This window comes from Rosa rugosa, chromosome 3, assembly GCF_958449725.1.
Source record: "Rosa rugosa chromosome 3, drRosRugo1.1, whole genome shotgun sequence".
Taxonomy (NCBI): domain Eukaryota; kingdom Viridiplantae; phylum Streptophyta; class Magnoliopsida; order Rosales; family Rosaceae; genus Rosa; species Rosa rugosa.
Genome location: NC_084822.1, coordinates 50,326,053 through 50,342,784, shown reverse-complemented (window position 1 = coordinate 50,342,784; position 16,732 = coordinate 50,326,053). Strand labels below are relative to the sequence as shown.

The 16,732-nt window shown below is 41.3% G+C and overlaps 1 long non-coding RNA gene across 1 annotated transcript; it reads left to right on the top strand.

Annotated features, from left to right (window-relative positions):
- Window positions 1-5,354: 5,354 nt before the first annotated feature.
- LOC133738358 (uncharacterized) lies at window positions 5,355-13,693 on the top strand. Its single transcript, XR_009860076.1, has 4 exons — window positions 5,355-5,616; window positions 12,446-12,498; window positions 12,617-12,818; window positions 13,494-13,693. It is a non-coding gene; the product is annotated as an uncharacterized LOC133738358 (long non-coding RNA).
- The last annotated feature ends 3,039 nt before the right edge of the window (window positions 13,694-16,732 follow it).

The window sequence follows — 16,732 nt, the reverse complement described above, 5'->3', positions numbered from 1 at the left end:
AAGGAATAACTAAAACAGTTTCCACATGGAAGAAAGATTCACATGACTTTGTCTGCACTCAAAAGCTTGTGGTTTGGCAGAATGATCACCACTTTGTACACCAAAAATACTCTCTTCTGACTTGATGTTCTGAAATTAACAAATGGGGTTTAAACTAATTCCAATTAGCCCTTGAACATGTAAAAATATATTGGTACCTAGATTAATTTATACACCAGCAGAGAAGAATCATTACATTATTGCTCTCATTTTCTAAACCTTAGAGATCCAAAGCAAACCATATATCAAAAATAAAGTCTTTCAATTAAGAGTTCCACAGATAAAGAAAATGCCTGAATTCAAAAGGTCCCTCACCTTGATCACCAACATGAAAGCATCTCTATATGTCAAATGAAGAAGAATACCCAGTATGGAATTTGGCTTTGATGAAACTTAGATTAAAGAGCCAGACTTTATTCTCTCCAGCTTTTAAACCTCAGGAAAAGGCTTCTCTTTCTTTTTTCACTTTGACAAGGACATTCACAGCAATAAGATACCATCCATTCACAACCTATGACAGACATTTAGTATACATCCATGCTTTAGAGAGGACAGCAGAATTTCAGGGGAAAAAAATGAAAAAAAAAAAGTTACAAGTAAAAGTTCCATAAGCATGACACACAAAATTGGGGACGGACATTAAGAAATACAAGAAATCTGAAAATTATGAGGTAGCCGTATTACTGAATATTTGTGTAAGAACAGAGTGAGAAGGTGAAAAGGAAGCAAGCGAGAAAAGTAAAACCCATAAGGAAACAAAGACAGGAAAGAAGATTCACCATACCGTATCTCTATCAGTAACAATGATATCTGTTTCAAATCAGCCACCACATACCTGTACATATGTGTACATACCTCCAACAATATGGAGTATTTGCTACATCACCAAGCATAAGTAACACCCTCTTTGGGACACCCACAAGCCATGGCAAGGCCCAACCGAGACATGCATCGTGTAGCCCTATGTTCAAGCTACGCTACGGTATCCAGAAGTCGCAAATCCGCACCGGGAAGCCACCTTCCCGCCCTTGCAAAGTTGCCTCCACAAACTAGGCATTTCTACACTAGAATAGTTTTCTACACTAGAATAGTTACCTTTGCTTGTCCCACATCGAAAACCATGTAAAGAAGAGCACTCCTTCACCTATAAAAGGAACTCTCCTCCCACTCAAACGCCATTCATTCCACAACCAACTCATTACAACATCTCTTGTAATCATGTTAGGCCGCAAGGCTCGACACACACTAGTATAAGCTTTCAAGTGGACGTAGTCTCCCGCCAAGGCGGGGGGGTGAACCACTATACATCTTGTGTCAACTCTCTCTGTCTCTCTCTATCTCTCTTACTTATAGTTAATTAGGATCCCCACGGATCCAAGCATTAACAATATGAAAGTTATTTTGCAGTGTTAATAAGGAATCTAAATAGTATTCCCACCCAATTTCCATAGAGATCTCACCTAAAATTAGTTGATATAGTGCAGACTATATCACTGCTATTTCATCCATTCTAATTTGTATGTAGAAGACTTACTATCATAAAATGCATCCAAAGAATAAAAAAAAAATTTGTCTTTTAAATGAAATAGGCAGCAATCATACATCCATCACCAAAACAAAATGTAGCATTAAGAAAACTCTGCTTATAGTGAAAAGTGTAGACTACAAGCACGATCACTTCATCTATTATATCTGTACAACATCATTTGAAAGCTCATATTGCCCTTAGAAAGATCACATAGAACTAAATTTCTACAACTGAAAACAAAGAAAGCAAATGCTTCATAGCGAAGAACATATCACATGTTCTAGACTTTTAGTTTTAATTCTGATACGTAGCAAAGAAAATATGATCTTCCCCACCATTTTTTAAGAAACTACAAACCTTCTACCTTTTAGACAGAAAATTCACATCCCAATAGCCATTATCCTTAGTTAAGTAAACCAAATCAAAGCCTACGGGATAATTCAGGTCGAATCAACAGTAAGAATATCAGAGTTAATCCATAAACTTAACTACGAATCTAACTAATTAAACCAATTTTTTCAGCTTAGTGTTCTGCATTTATCAGTAAATTACTCGTTCATATGCCTTTGAACTTCAAGTAAGAGACAACAAACATCTACATTGACATGAAATTGAACCAAACCCTAACAATTCACACTCGCACAATCACAGGCTTATCGTACAGAAGAGATATATATATATATATATATATATATATATATATATATATATAGAGAGAGAGAGAGAGAGAGAGAGAGAGTACTGCCATTTCCAGATCTGTTTTCACAGAAGCTTGCTTCTTCACCAATTTCTCTGCAAACGAAGAGAACGAACAAGAAATCATCATAGAAATTCAAAATCACCAATGAAATCAACTAGAAAACTGAGAAATTCTAATCAATCAGAACCTGTGGTGAGCTTCAAATTCGCCAAGCATCCCAACAAGGTCGACTCCAGCGGACGTGAAGAGTAGGCGAAGGTCTTTTGGAGGTCCTCCTGAGACCGATTTGGAAAGGGACTTGAACTGATCCAAGCTCCTCATGCTCGGAAACCCTAGCTTCTGCATCTTTGGAACTCGCATTGATCGCGCAGAGTAAACCCTAGAAACGAAAAATCGCTCTCTTTCTCTCTCTTTGGTGCTCTGAGACTTCCTAGAGGCTATCCATTAAGTTTTCTTCCCTTCCCTATTTCCCAAATCGAATAACCTAGCTAGAGGCAGAGATGGTTTTGGTCGGGGTTTGTCGAAGAGGGAGAGCTTTTGTTGGGGCTTGTCAGAGAAAAGATAGGTCGGGGTCTGTGGAGGAGATAAGGTTGGGGCTTGTCAAGAAGAGGGAGGGAGAGTGTTGTGTCGAAGAAGAGAGAGGGAGAGGGTCGAGGACTCGAGGTCTGTCGAAGAAGGGGTTTCTCAAGGAGATAAGGTTGGGTTTTGTCAATTCTTTCGTTCCCAAAATGAAGTATAGGCTAGGTGGCGTGGTTTTGAATAGCATTAAGAAGCCCTCGTTTAATTCATGGACAAGCCCTCAAACGCTCAGACAATGGTTTTTCATATCTGTTGTCTGTAAATTTGGGGGGGGGGGAGAGAGAGTGGTGGTGGGAAATGTTGGAGTTGAAAATTTTCAATTTTTCTTCCTCATGCTGCCTGGTGACTGGTGAGAGGGAAATAAATTTGGGGGGGGGGGAGAGAGAGAGAGTGGTGGGAAATGTTGGAGGGAATGTCGGTCAACATGTTTTGACTTGCAAATCTACCGAGTCACACCACAATTTTAAAGAAACTGTCATATAAACACTACATGCTGAGGAAATTTAAATGGTGTCAATTGGTGAGAAACTTGCCGCCTCTATAACAATTTAACCTCACACCACGCTTCCATTTATAAACGTCTTCTGAAGCAATACATAATTCCAGCATGAAAAACACCCGTTGGTTGAATTCATATTAGAAGACAGAAATTTTACAACCGTCGTCTCAATAATGAAAAATTATTCACACCACGGAAAACAGTGTTACGTCGTATGAGAGGTGTCGTGTGATTCATTTTCTGTAGTAGTGTAATATATACTTAATTTCCATTTACATACATTTTCAAGAACATGCAACAACATCTAGTACGTAATAAGAAATAGATCGTACATATATATAGGACGCGCTACTTGTCAGAATGTTTTGATGTACATCTCACATTTTTCAGTCACTTTATTTAATAGCTGATGGCAAAGAATTAATCCACAAGGTGGATCTCAAACTCAATAGGTGCAGCATTTGCCATGAAATAGGGGTTACGCAAAGGTAATTGATTAAGCTAGCTAGTAGCATCAGCTCGAGTTGTTAACCTCTGAGTTAGTTTGCTTCACTGATCAGCTCGAGTTCATGAACCAGAAAGTGATCAAGGCTGGCCTAAACTTGTTAGCTGACGAGTATTGTGCGTGCATTGGCTTGCAGGTACAATGTGAGCATGGATATTGCACTAACTATATAGACATAAAGAGACTCGTAGGTGGAGGCTCGTGAGTGCACGCACCCTTCTTGTACTTCTATAATGCTCTCTCGTTAGATATATGTTATGTTCCTATGGTATATATAGTTAATTTGGCATCACCATTTAATCAAGAGTCTATTGAATCATCGATACCCTTAAATAACTAATGCAGAACGGATGACAGTCCAATTCGAAGAGCAGGTTGATCGTGCAAAAAGGGGGAAAACGAAAAAGTTACTAATAGCCACACCATAGCTCGGTGTCCGATTGGAACGTGCCATAGCTTTCCGGAAAGGGAATCGCGCTAGGAACAAAACTCGTGCAACACCACGACGTGTGCACTTTTTCGGGCTTTCGGGGTCGTTTAGGGCCTCAAAACTGCGTTTTTCTAATTTTTCATAGTTTTGGTTTTCTAGTTTATTTTGGATTGTTTTCGTTTTTACCCATGGGCTTTAGGGTTTCATTGTTAGTCACCCTAGGGTTTATTTCTTATATATAAGCAGCCTTAAGCGGCTGCAGAACCTATCTTTCATATTATTATCAATCAAATAGAGAATTTTCTCTTTTATCTCTGGTGGACTCCAGAACCCTTTGTTTAGGTTTATCGCTTGTAAACCTAGTTTATCATTCCGACTGCGTCAGTAACAGTAACAGTAACAACATAAGGAAAATTCTATAATACATACTCGTATCTCATACACACATTTATAAATGTGACAACAAGTTTGTTGTCAGAGTAGCAATATTGAGTCATATTTTATGTAATCTTAGTTCTAATAATAATAATTACACCACCTACGAACTTGTTACAAATTTTTGAACAAATTTGTTGTCAATATTGTCATTTTTGTTTAATTATATGTAAATAGTATAAATGAATATGGTAACTTTGTTCTCAATATTGTAATTTTAATTCAAATTATTGTAATTTTTGTTCAAATAGATGTAAAATAAGTGTATGATAAACATCACAGTACCTTAGTTTGTCTCACAACATAACATGAAATGATTAAAAATTCCCCATAAAATGTTAAGGGTTTTGCAATTTTCTTGATGAGCTAGCTGATATTGGTTGATATGCAGATTAGTAAAGTATAATGAGGAAGAATATGCAAGAATTGGTGTAATGCCTCGCTACGGTGACACAGTTCAATCCGGTGGTTTAAAGTTGAACCCAATTGCACATTTCACATCATCAATAGTTTTGAAGCTGGTGAGATGAGGTAATTAATTAACTTATAACATGAGCTTATTTGCAAAATTAATAACTGAACTACATTACTTTGAACACATTAATTGGGTTATGATCATTAGCAGGTTGTAGTGTGGGGTTGTAAAGCTCTTGACTCAGTTATAGGTCCAAGTAATGAAAGCAGTACTGATAATAGCACCTCAACGGCAGAGGATGCTAGTAAATTATACTCCCATGCTTATGAATGGAGATTAAACATGGAGACTCTCCAGTCAGGGAGAGATATCTCACTGGCAAAAAGTTTTCCATGGATTTTCCTACGATCAATGGAAACTTTTGCGGCCTTAAAAACAGATTTGGGTATGCCCAAGTCGTCGATTCAGTTGCGAGCTCTACCTCAGGTACATTAATTAAAATTATATTTGTTTAAGGATATCTCTATTTGTGTTTGGCCCAAACTCTAGGTTACTTGACCTAGTGGTAATAGGGTTAAATTAGAAGGATCTAAATTCCTATTCAATGTACGATTACTTTCCTTGTATGACTGAGATTCTATGCATTGTAACCCTCTATATAAAGAGGCCCCTATTATCAATGAGAATACACAGCAAATTCCTCTCAAATTCAGTTTCTCTACAACACGTTATCAGCACGAGCCCTAACCCTGAAACCCTAAATTCGTAGCCTTCAAATCCCAGATACCACCGCTGCCTACCTTGAAGATCTCAACACCAGGAGTCCAGAACCGGCGACGCCACCTTCAGAACCAGACGTAAAAGACCCGAACCGGCCTCCGGAAGTGATAGTTTTTCCCCCCAACCGGTTCGAAGCTTTAACCTCTGAATCTGACATCCATACTCCACCAACAGAAGCACTTTGACCTCAGATCCACGGAACCGGAAAAATTATTCCCGGAACCGGCCAAACAACGTCCAGACCGGCCACCAGAAGCGCTGCACCTCCGAACCGTCAGCCTCCCTTCCTCCCTGCACCAGCACAGCAGCCGAGCCCAACTCCAGCCGAGCCCAGGAGCCTTGCGCGCAGCCCACAATCCAGAAGCCCAAAAACCCAGAAGCGCAGCGAAGCCCAGAAGCCCAGCAACGTGGCCCAGTGACATCAGCCCTCGCCCAGTGACGTCATTCCACCTCAGGCCACTGCCACATCATCGCCTGCATAAGCGTCCAGTCAGCACCAGCGTCCACGTCAGCAATCGGCTGCCACGTCAGCACCCCAGGTCAACGCCGGTCAACAACCGGTCAACCCTTTTCCGGCGACTTTTTTTCCGGCCAAGATTTCCGACAATTTTTCAAGGTAAACTTTTCTAAAAGTTCCCGTTTTTGAAGTTTTTATTACTTTTCTCTTCTTTTTCTCGGGGACTTCCAACATCCCTTCTTCTACCCCCCTTTTTTCTTCATAGGGGAGACCAAAAGCCGAACTGTGGGGGTTCGTGCTCACTCCAAGCTTGGAGCTTGTAGAGTCCTCCAAACTTAAGAGTTTGTTGAGAAGAAAACAATCGATCACACACATCATTGTTTCGATCTAATCCAACCCCTCTTGGAATCGAATTTCTTGGAAGTGACTACGCTCGGAAATTTCTAATTTCTTGGAAGCGACTACGCTCGGAAATTCCTAATTTCTTGGAAGCGACTACGCTCAGAAATTTTATATGTTTTCGTGGTAGCCTTTCACGCTCCCAAACTAACCCTAATTTCTTGTTCTCTTTCAGGATGAGTAACCTGAACAAATTGGACTTTGCTCCATTGGGAACAATTGGCTCTGAATATCACAGGTGGGTTCGTGATGTCCGCCAACATCTCAAGGTCGATGGAATCCTGGATACGATTCTCGAGCCTAGCCAGGACGTGCTAACTGTTGAGCAAGCTCAAGCTTTGGAAGCAAATAGAGCAGCCTTAGAGGCAAATAAGGCGAAAGCCATCATCCTAATGACTCGTCATATGGATGATTTGCTCCAGTACGAGTGTATGAATAAAGAAGACCCCAGAAGGCTGTGGGTCTCACTCGAAGAAAGATTTGGCAACGTCCGTGACTCCCTGCTTCCTGACCTAGAAGTGAGATGGCATAGCCTCCGCTTCTGTGATTTCAAGTCAGTTCTTAACTATAACTCGGAAGCACTTCGCATTAAATCCTTAATGGAATTCTGTGGTAAAGAGATCACAAATGCGATGTTGATTGAGAAGACTCTCTCTACCTTCCCCATTTATGCATTGATGGTTACTAAGAACTATCGAATCGATATTGCTGCAGGACGGATCACAAGGTTTCATGAGCTCATTGGAACTATGAATGTCGCTGAAAAGCATGACAACATCCTTATGAAGAACTATAATTCGAGATCCGTGGAAATAGAGCATATTCCGGAATCCAATTATAGTCGCGCCCCTAAGAGAAGGCGCCAAGAGCGAAACCCTAACCTTAGGGATACTTCTGGACGTTCTGGTCCATATAATCGCTCTACTTGGGAAGGTAACCGCCAATATAGGCGAACACGGAACCTAAGAGGTCAACGTGGAAAGAGAGAGGGAGGCAACGCCTCTGGCCATGTTGGTGGCGCCACCAACACTAAGAGCCATCTAAATGACGCTTTCAAAGCGCCTCAATCAATGGAGTTTGAGCAAAGAGATGTATGTTCTCGATGTGGAGTGTCTGATCATTGGGCACACATTTGTAGAGCTCGTGAAGAAATTGTCACCGCCTACAAAGCATATTGTGAAGCAAGAGAAGCTCACTATGTGGAACAAGAAGATCAAGAAGATGATCTAGAGTAAAGGGTTAAAGACTACAAATCTGGCTGGGATCAATAGATCGCCAATTCTGTTTAAGTCATTATTTTCCAAGAGATGTAGGCAATTGCCATATTTTTGTAGTGGATGCCTATGGTTTAGTCTTTCTTCAAAGTAGGCGTACTCAATGTAAATGTGATGTCTAGGAATGTTTTGAGATAAGTGGTAATTAAGCGAGCTTTGCTCCACCGACATCTCTCTACTCACCTGGTCACATTTGCGTTGGAATTACCGAAAGAAGTTAGACGACTACCATTGTTTTGCATTAGCTAGCATTTGGATTAGATTTTCCTAATGGTTAAGAGATAATGATGTACTCCGTTGGCTTATGAATAAAATTTCGAGTTCTCTTCATTATGACTCCATTTTGATTCATGAGCATGTTACTTTGTGACTACGATGGCTGGGCCATCAGTATTAATTCAAGGACATGGAATAGCCCAAGTTCCCCTTGCCAAATGGCACCTTGATTATTCTCACAAAACTCTCTACGCTCCTAGGGCAAATCACACCCTATGAATAGCCAACGGATTCCATGCAGAAATGCATGAGGAGAACAAAAATGAGTTCCTTTGCAATACCTCTAATGATTGCAAATAAAGGCGCATCTTAGAGAAGTTTATGTGTCTCTCTAGTGGACTCTATGTCACTATTCGAGCTATTAAATCCAATAAAGTTATGAGAGAAGATCTCTTGGATTTAGACACATATTGGCTTTGTCTCGACAGGATAAGTCACCCTGGTCATGATATGATGATCCGTCTACTAAAGACTTCACATGGACACCCTCGAGCGAAATGAAGCAAGAATCAAAAATTGGTTCCTGGACTTAGCAAGATCGCAACAATTGCAGCATCTGGCGCTGCAGCTGTCTTGGGGCGCCATATGGCCGCCCAAGTCCCTTGTGACAAAGCCATATATGGCGCTACCCATGGCCATGACGCCATGGATGTCAATCCCCATGGTTATAACGCCATGGATGCCACTTCCCATGGTCATGACACCATGATGGGTGATGTAGTCACAAACTTTGCTTCAATATGCGTCTCAAACGCTCAGGCCCAACCAAAACTCTCCTTGGTTGCTTCTAAGGCCTCTCGCTCATTTTACGAAGCCACTTCCTTAGGAAAATTAGGACTGAGACCGTCCTATGCAAAGGATATGAAAATACTCATTATGTTCTTACATAGAATCCGTAGGGATTCTGTGGACTGATTCCACCAACTTGCGGACGTTTAAATATCTCATGATGTTGGTTGATATGCAAACACGCTGGTCACGTGTAGTGCCATTGTCCACTTGTAATGCTGCTTATGAAACACTCCTAGCACACATCATATGACAACGGGCTCACTCCCCGAATCATCCTATTCAGTCAATTGGATTTGACTATGCTAGTGAGTTTACATCGAAGACTTTCGATAGTCATTGCATTTGGGACTGATGTTGGACATCATATTCCCATGAGCACACCCAAATGGTCTCGCGGAAACGACTACGATGGTAGTCCGGACATTGGTAATGCGCACCAACCTCCTTCTATCCGCTTGGGGTGATGCAATATCGCATGCAGCTATGCTAATTCGTCTACGACCCACTGCCACTCAATCTACCTCTGCGTTACAGCTAGTGACTGGGTACAAATATCGTACTTACGCATATTTGAGTGTGCCATTTATGTGCCAATTGCGCCGCCACAGCGCTCTATAATGGGTCTTTACAGACGAATGAGCAACTTAGTTGGATTTGAGACTCCAACAACCGTCCGCCACTTAATGCCCTTGCATGGCGATCTCCTTACCGCTAGATGTGCGGATGTCACTTTGATGAGACAGTCTTCCCGTCGTTAGGGGGAGATAAGAACACAGATGTTCAGCAGGAACGACAGGAATTGTCGTGGCCTGTCCCCACTATGTCTCATCTCGATCCCTACTAAAGTGACGAGATCACACAAATATGCTGCAAACATGCCCGCAAGGATGGAAGTACCTACGAGAGGACGTAGCGCCACCCTACACCGAGGTAGGCATGGCGCCAATGCCAAAGAGAGTGGTACTCTGGCGTTATAGGCCATGGCCCCAGCTAGGATGCGTCGGAGGCCCGTGAGTTCGAAGGATACTTTGGCACATTCCAATCCTTTGATCATCGACACTCAAAATCCGTCTCATGAGAATCTTCCGGGTTATGGTTATCGTTGGGGGACGCCTCAACGTTAGAACCCTATTCCTGAGAATATAGAGCTCTATGAAAATTACACTAGTGTACATGAGACGTGGGATAGAAACTCCATCATAATTGATGATGTAGTTGCGAATTTCGTTGCGCATGAGTTTGTTGAGTTAGATGATATCGAACCACGCTCCGTTGATGAATGAATGCCAACGTAGAGAGATTTGGCCTAAATGGAAAGATGCGATCCAAGTTAAGATGGATTCTCTAACGAAGAGGAAGGTTTTCCGAGCTAGTGATGCCAACACCTCCTGACATAAAACCTATTGACTAATGGGTCTTCGTTAGAAAGTGTAGTGAGAAAAAGAGATGGTAATCTCGCCTTATGGCGCAAGGCTTCTCACAAAACGCCCTGAAATCGACTACGATGAGACATATTCTCTCGTAATGGATGTCATTGCACTCCACTACCTTGTCAGTTTGGTAGTTTCCGAATAACTGAACATGCAGCTTACAAATGTGGTCACTACGTATCTCTATAGGGATCTAGATAAGGAATATACATGAAGGTTCATGGTGAACTTCATTTACCCAAGTCAAGTGGCTCTAGACCACGGAGCGCGTTTACAAAGAGGTTGAAACGCTCACTAAAGTGACTACTTGATTGGGAAGGGATATGCCCACGCGTTTCCATAATAAGTTTCGGATTCTATCGCGGTTCATGTTGGACATGATCTTCATTGGAAGCCCTTAAAGAGTTAAGGGAAACCGCTGAACACTAGAAATCCGAGTTTGAGATGAAGGATTTTGGGAGAACATGATTATGTCTCGGTTTGGAACTTGAGCATCGTGTTGATAGATGCTTAGGCATTTTGACAAGGTCAAACCTTCAAGAACCCCCATGATCGTTCGTAGCCTTGATCCTGAAAAGGATCCTCTTCGTCAAAAGGATGATGACGAAGATGTGCTAGAGGCAGAAGTGCATTACTTGAGTACAATAGGCGCATTATTGTACTTAGTTAAATGCACAAGACCGGACATCTCATTTGCAGTAAGCTTGTTAACTAAGATATAGCTTTGCGCCAACGCGATGCCATTAGGATTGGTGTAAAAGATATCTTTCAGTACTTGAGATGTATGATTGATATGGGCTTGTTCTATCCCTACAGATAGATGATGGATTCAGTCCCATCACACACCAGGAACGCCGCCAACACTGGCCTGCGTCCTCTATCCCCATCCCAAAACAACATGTGTTTTGGAAGGTTTTGTTGATGTTGGGTATCTCTCTGACCCACACAAAAGTCTTCCCAAACTGGTTAAATGTTCACCATGGGTAAAGACTGCGATATCTTGGAGGTCTACAGAATAGACCCTAGTCGCTATATCTTCGGACCATGCAGAGACTATTGCTCTTCACGAAGAGATTCGTGAATGTATATGGATTGGATCCATAATTACGCATGTTCGAACAATTGTTGTTTGAAGTCTACCATAGATGAGCCTACGAGCATTTAGGATAATGCAGCTTGTTTTGAACAAATGAAGCAAGGCTACATCAAAGCGACAACACCAAGCTTAATCAGCAACAATAGACTCTCCTCAAGATCAAAATGAACTAGGTTCGATCTGAGGACAGTGTGGCAGACTTGCTCACTAAGTCATTGCCTAAATTCCACTTTCGAGAAACATGTTGGTAGCATCGTTTACGGAAGTTATCCGAACTCCCATGACCGTAGTCATCAGGGGGAGATGCAGACATCAGGGGGAGATGTCTACATGTATGGTCTCGAAACGTGAAGGGTGTGTTGTGCTCTTTTTCCCCTTCGACCGAGGTTATTTTTGTCCCACTGGGTTTTTGTTACTCGGCAAGGTTTTTAACGAGGCAACGAGAGAAGCACCGCGTTTGGACAACACAAGGGGGAGTGTTTAAGGATATCTCTATTTGTGTTTGGCCCAAACTCTAGGTTACTTGACCTAGTGGTAATAGGGTTAAATTAGAAGGATCTAGATTCCTATTCAATGTACGATTACTTTCCTTGTACGACTGAGATTCTATGCATTGTAACCCTCTATATAAAGAGGCCCCTATTATCAATGACAATACACAGCAAATTCCTCTCAAATTCAGTTTCTCTACAACAATATTATTATTATTAATTTTTTTTTTTCAGTTTTAGCCGAGTAAAATATCTGATTTATTCTCCAATTTGCTCTCATCAGTCATCACACCACTAATTAGTGATAATTTTTATTTCAGGGTTGCTTAAGTATGGTGGTATAGCTAAGCTACATTTTGAAGAGCCAGCTGAGGTAAAAAGATTTTCTTCGGTCTATATATAATTATAGATGCATGCCTTGAACAATTTTCTCTAAATATTTCTTTGGAATCCCATAATATTAATAATTCTCTTATTGCATGAATCACTAGAGAGAAGGCGAATTAGAAAATGAGGAAATAAAGGTAGAAATTAAGACATATGTTTGAGGACAACACCTTTTGTACCGGAGCTGCTTTTGTCCCTAAACAAAGTGATAGTACCAGGACTGGTAGTATTATTCTTGAAGAAGTAGAAGAAGATGATGGATGGGTTATTACTTTTGTTCACAATGAAGATACCAAAGTATCACAAGTAAGTCTGTACGTATATAAACAGATCGAGTTATACAAAGGTTTATATATATATATATATATACTAATTCGATCTCAATTTTCATACTATTGTAGGTAGACCTGTAAATGGACCGGATTTTGATCCGGACCCGCTCCAGATCCGTGACTATTGGACGGGTTTGGATCGAAAGTTTTGATCCGTTGATCCGTTATCGATCCGATCCGTTAATGATCCGGCCCATTTTTGTAATAATAAAATATTATTTTTTATTAATATATTATTATTTTTTAAAAATTTAAAATATAAAATATGAAGAATTTCTAATACAATTTTTTTGCAGAAATCTAAGGGACAGTCTATTAAGCAAGATTCCAAGAAGCATTAAGAATTTTGATAATGTAATTCTACTTTTGGTGATACTTTTCATGTTGTTTTAATATTTTATTAATATCTGATGAGGTATCATGATATAAATTTAATATTACTATTTAAAAATTTAAAATATTTGAAATTATAACGGGTCGGATTAGCGGATTGGGTATCCGTTAATCCGGCGGATACGGATTTGGATCGAGCTATCAACGATCCGCCGGGTTAACGGAGCGGGTTTGGATCGAAATTTTTTTTAAGTAAACGGATTTGGATTTAGGTCGATCCGATCCAAATCCGGTCCATTTACAGGTCTAGTTGTAGGTTTATGTTATTGATACCAAGGAGTTTTGCAGTGAGCCTGTAGCCAAAATTACATTGCCCTGCAGAGTTCCATATGGATTTCATGGAGCTTTCATGCCAACCTCATCGAACACCTAATCTTAATTTGCATCTGTCCATGAATATATGGTTTCTTATTTGGTTGTAGATACTGTGTTTCATATATGGTGGTTAAAGTCGTATACAAGTGTGTAGTTGACCATGTAATTGACATTTTTGATTTTTTGTAAATAGCTTTGCATAGAATATGCAATTTTCAATATAAGGGGGCACGTACATAAACTTTCTTTTCAATAATTAATATCAGTTCATATGAGTGACGGCGGAGCTACTCAAAGTCCTGAAGTGGCCCTGCCCCCTTAATTAGCTTTCTTGCTAGCTTATATGTGATTTCTAACTAAGAGACGGTTGATTTAGAAAGCTGTTGATGTCATAATTTGGTTCGACAAATACTTTTGACTTTTTAACCCATTCCACGTAAGATGTGTTGAAATGTCAAAAAGTCCACGTAGGACTCTGACCTTTCAACGCACTTAAACCTTTCATCTAGAAAGAAAATGAATCCTTAGACATAAATAACCATGACTAATGAGATGCCTAACCATGGTATGCCAAGTCTTTAACCTTGGACCTCCTCCTCTTAGATCTTTGACAGTCACCATGTTTTGACTTGTCGTCTTGGACGGCAAGGTCAAAGCATATCGTGACCTGGCTATTAGAATAGCATAGTCCGAAGGAATCAGGAGCCTCAACCCCCAAGGCCAAGAATTCGACTCTTAAGGCTTAGAACCCTCGACCTCTAAGGATCATGACCACAACTTCCAAGCCTAAAGCCTTGACCTTCAGGCTCACACTTGGACATAGTCAAGGACCAATTCTCACCAACTTTTCCACGTGTCAAGCTCCGACACCCAGTATGGCTCTCTTGTCATGTCAACAGTGATTCGAGGACAGAGGGTCGTTTACGTGGTGACACCTGTCACCAACTCTGTCAAACCTATCTTGGAGTGTCAGTAAGGAGAGAGTGGGGGCTGACACCCCGATTTTATGGGATTGAGCCCATGCCTTTCCCTTTCCACCTCAACCCTCTTCTCTTATAAATACCCAACCTTCATATGGCTGAAGGGGACTTCAGCTCTCTCTTTTCTCCCAACACTATGCTAAAATATCTATGCTATGAAGCTCTTCCAACTAGAGGCTGAGGCTGTGGACACCCAACAAGGGGCTTGGAGGCCCAACACCAGGTGAAGGAAGTCTGAGGCGAGGCTACCAGTTTCACCCAACCAAAGAGCGTGGAGGCCCAACATCAGGTGAAGGAAGTCTGAGGCGAGGCTACCAGTTTCACCCAACCAAAGAGCGTGGAGGCCCAACATCAGATTAAGGAAGTCCGAGGCGAGGCTATCAGTTTCACTCAACTAAGGAGCGTGGACGCCCAACACCAGGTGAAGGAAGTCTGAGGCGAGGCTACCAGTTTCACCCAACCAAGGAGCGTGGAGGCTCAACATCAGGTGAAGGAAGCCCGAGGCAAGGCTTTCAGTTTCACCTAACCAAGGAGCGTGGATGCCCAACGCTAGGTGAAGGAAGTCCGAGGCGAGGCTATCAGTTTCACCCAACCAAGGAGCTTGGAGACCCAACATAAGGTGAAGGAATCCCGTGACGACAGGTGAAGGGAGTCCGAGACCAAACTATCAGCTTCACCCAACAAGAGAGCTGTTATGATGAACCTCCTCCAACTTCAAGTGGTGGACGTCCAACGTCATGAAGAAGACGATATAAGCCCGAACCAGACTATCAGTTTCATCTGACAATGGGGCTGGACGCCCAACGCCAGGTGAAGGAAACCCGATGTCGGACTACTAAATTTACCCAACAAGGGAGCTGGACGCCCAACGTCAAGTGGAGGAAGCCCAAGGCGAGTTTATCAGTTTCATCCTACAAGGGAGTAGACAACAAACGGTCATACTTCCATCTATTCTCAAGAAGGAATGATCAAGGCCTTCCTGCCTTACTCAAGAAGAAAAGAGCGGTGTCCAAGGCCAAGTTTCCAATCTTACTCAAGGAGGTCGAAGGAAGAGGACCATCCAGGTCTTACTTCAGTAGTTCAGTTACAAGAGATGGATGACCAAGACTAGGCACAGGACCACCAGGGCATACCTTCAGTCACAAGTAGATGACCAAGGCTACTCACGTGGTCAAACTAATCGAAGGAAAAGATAGGCCCACTTGAAGAAAACAACCCCACCACTTTACACTTGAATTTCAACGGAACTTCCGTTGACTCGTTGATGCCAAAATTGACACCAACAAAAGCGCCTCTATCTTATTATGGTTGGATTATCACTTTTGTCCACAATGAAGAAATAGATGTATCCCAAGTGAGTACTCCTCTAGATCCAGATCTTAGGTCTATCACATATTTAGCTTTAAATTTAATTGTACCTGTTGTAGGTAATTCTGATTTCATGCTGAGCGATATTAAACGTGCTTACACTTGGGTTCAATTATCTTTTACACGTTCATGTTATTGATGCAAAGCAGTTTGGCAGTGAAGCAATTGCTAAACTTAAAATACTTTCAAAAAAAAAAACTGCTAAACTTACAATGCCACCTGAACGGGTGCCCTATGGTTTTCATGCAACTTTTGTGCCAAATCCTTGTGATTCTTAATTACCTAGCATTATCCATGAATAGACTCGAATCACTCGATCTTAATTATTAGTTCAAGTCATTATCAAATAGCCATGCCAGTTTGCCTATATATACTTAATTTAATCTCCGTACGTTTTAGGGATTGTTCCTTATGTCTGTTCTTCATTGGTACGTTCGACCATTCATAAACAAGTTTTATACGTATAAGGATACTCCTAATTTTCACCTATAGAATTTAGCCAAATTTGGTTTTTATGTGGTAAACCGAATTGGACTTGCTAAAGTTAGTGATCTAACTAGTTAAACCATTTCATCAAAAAAAAAAACATCTAATACTTGCACCACTAAGAGCAAGTTCATCCGTTGGGTCACCAGGTCACCCACTATTCACTGCTTTTTAATGTTAATTTCCACACTCTGGGTCACATGCACAATTTTCATGGTGACCTGGGTCACCAGGTCACTTTGCAGGTCACGATGGTGACCCAGAAAGTGACTCTGGGTGACCCAGGGCACGAAATACACTGTGCTAGTGACCCAGAGGGTGAAATTAACACTAAAAAATAGTGAAT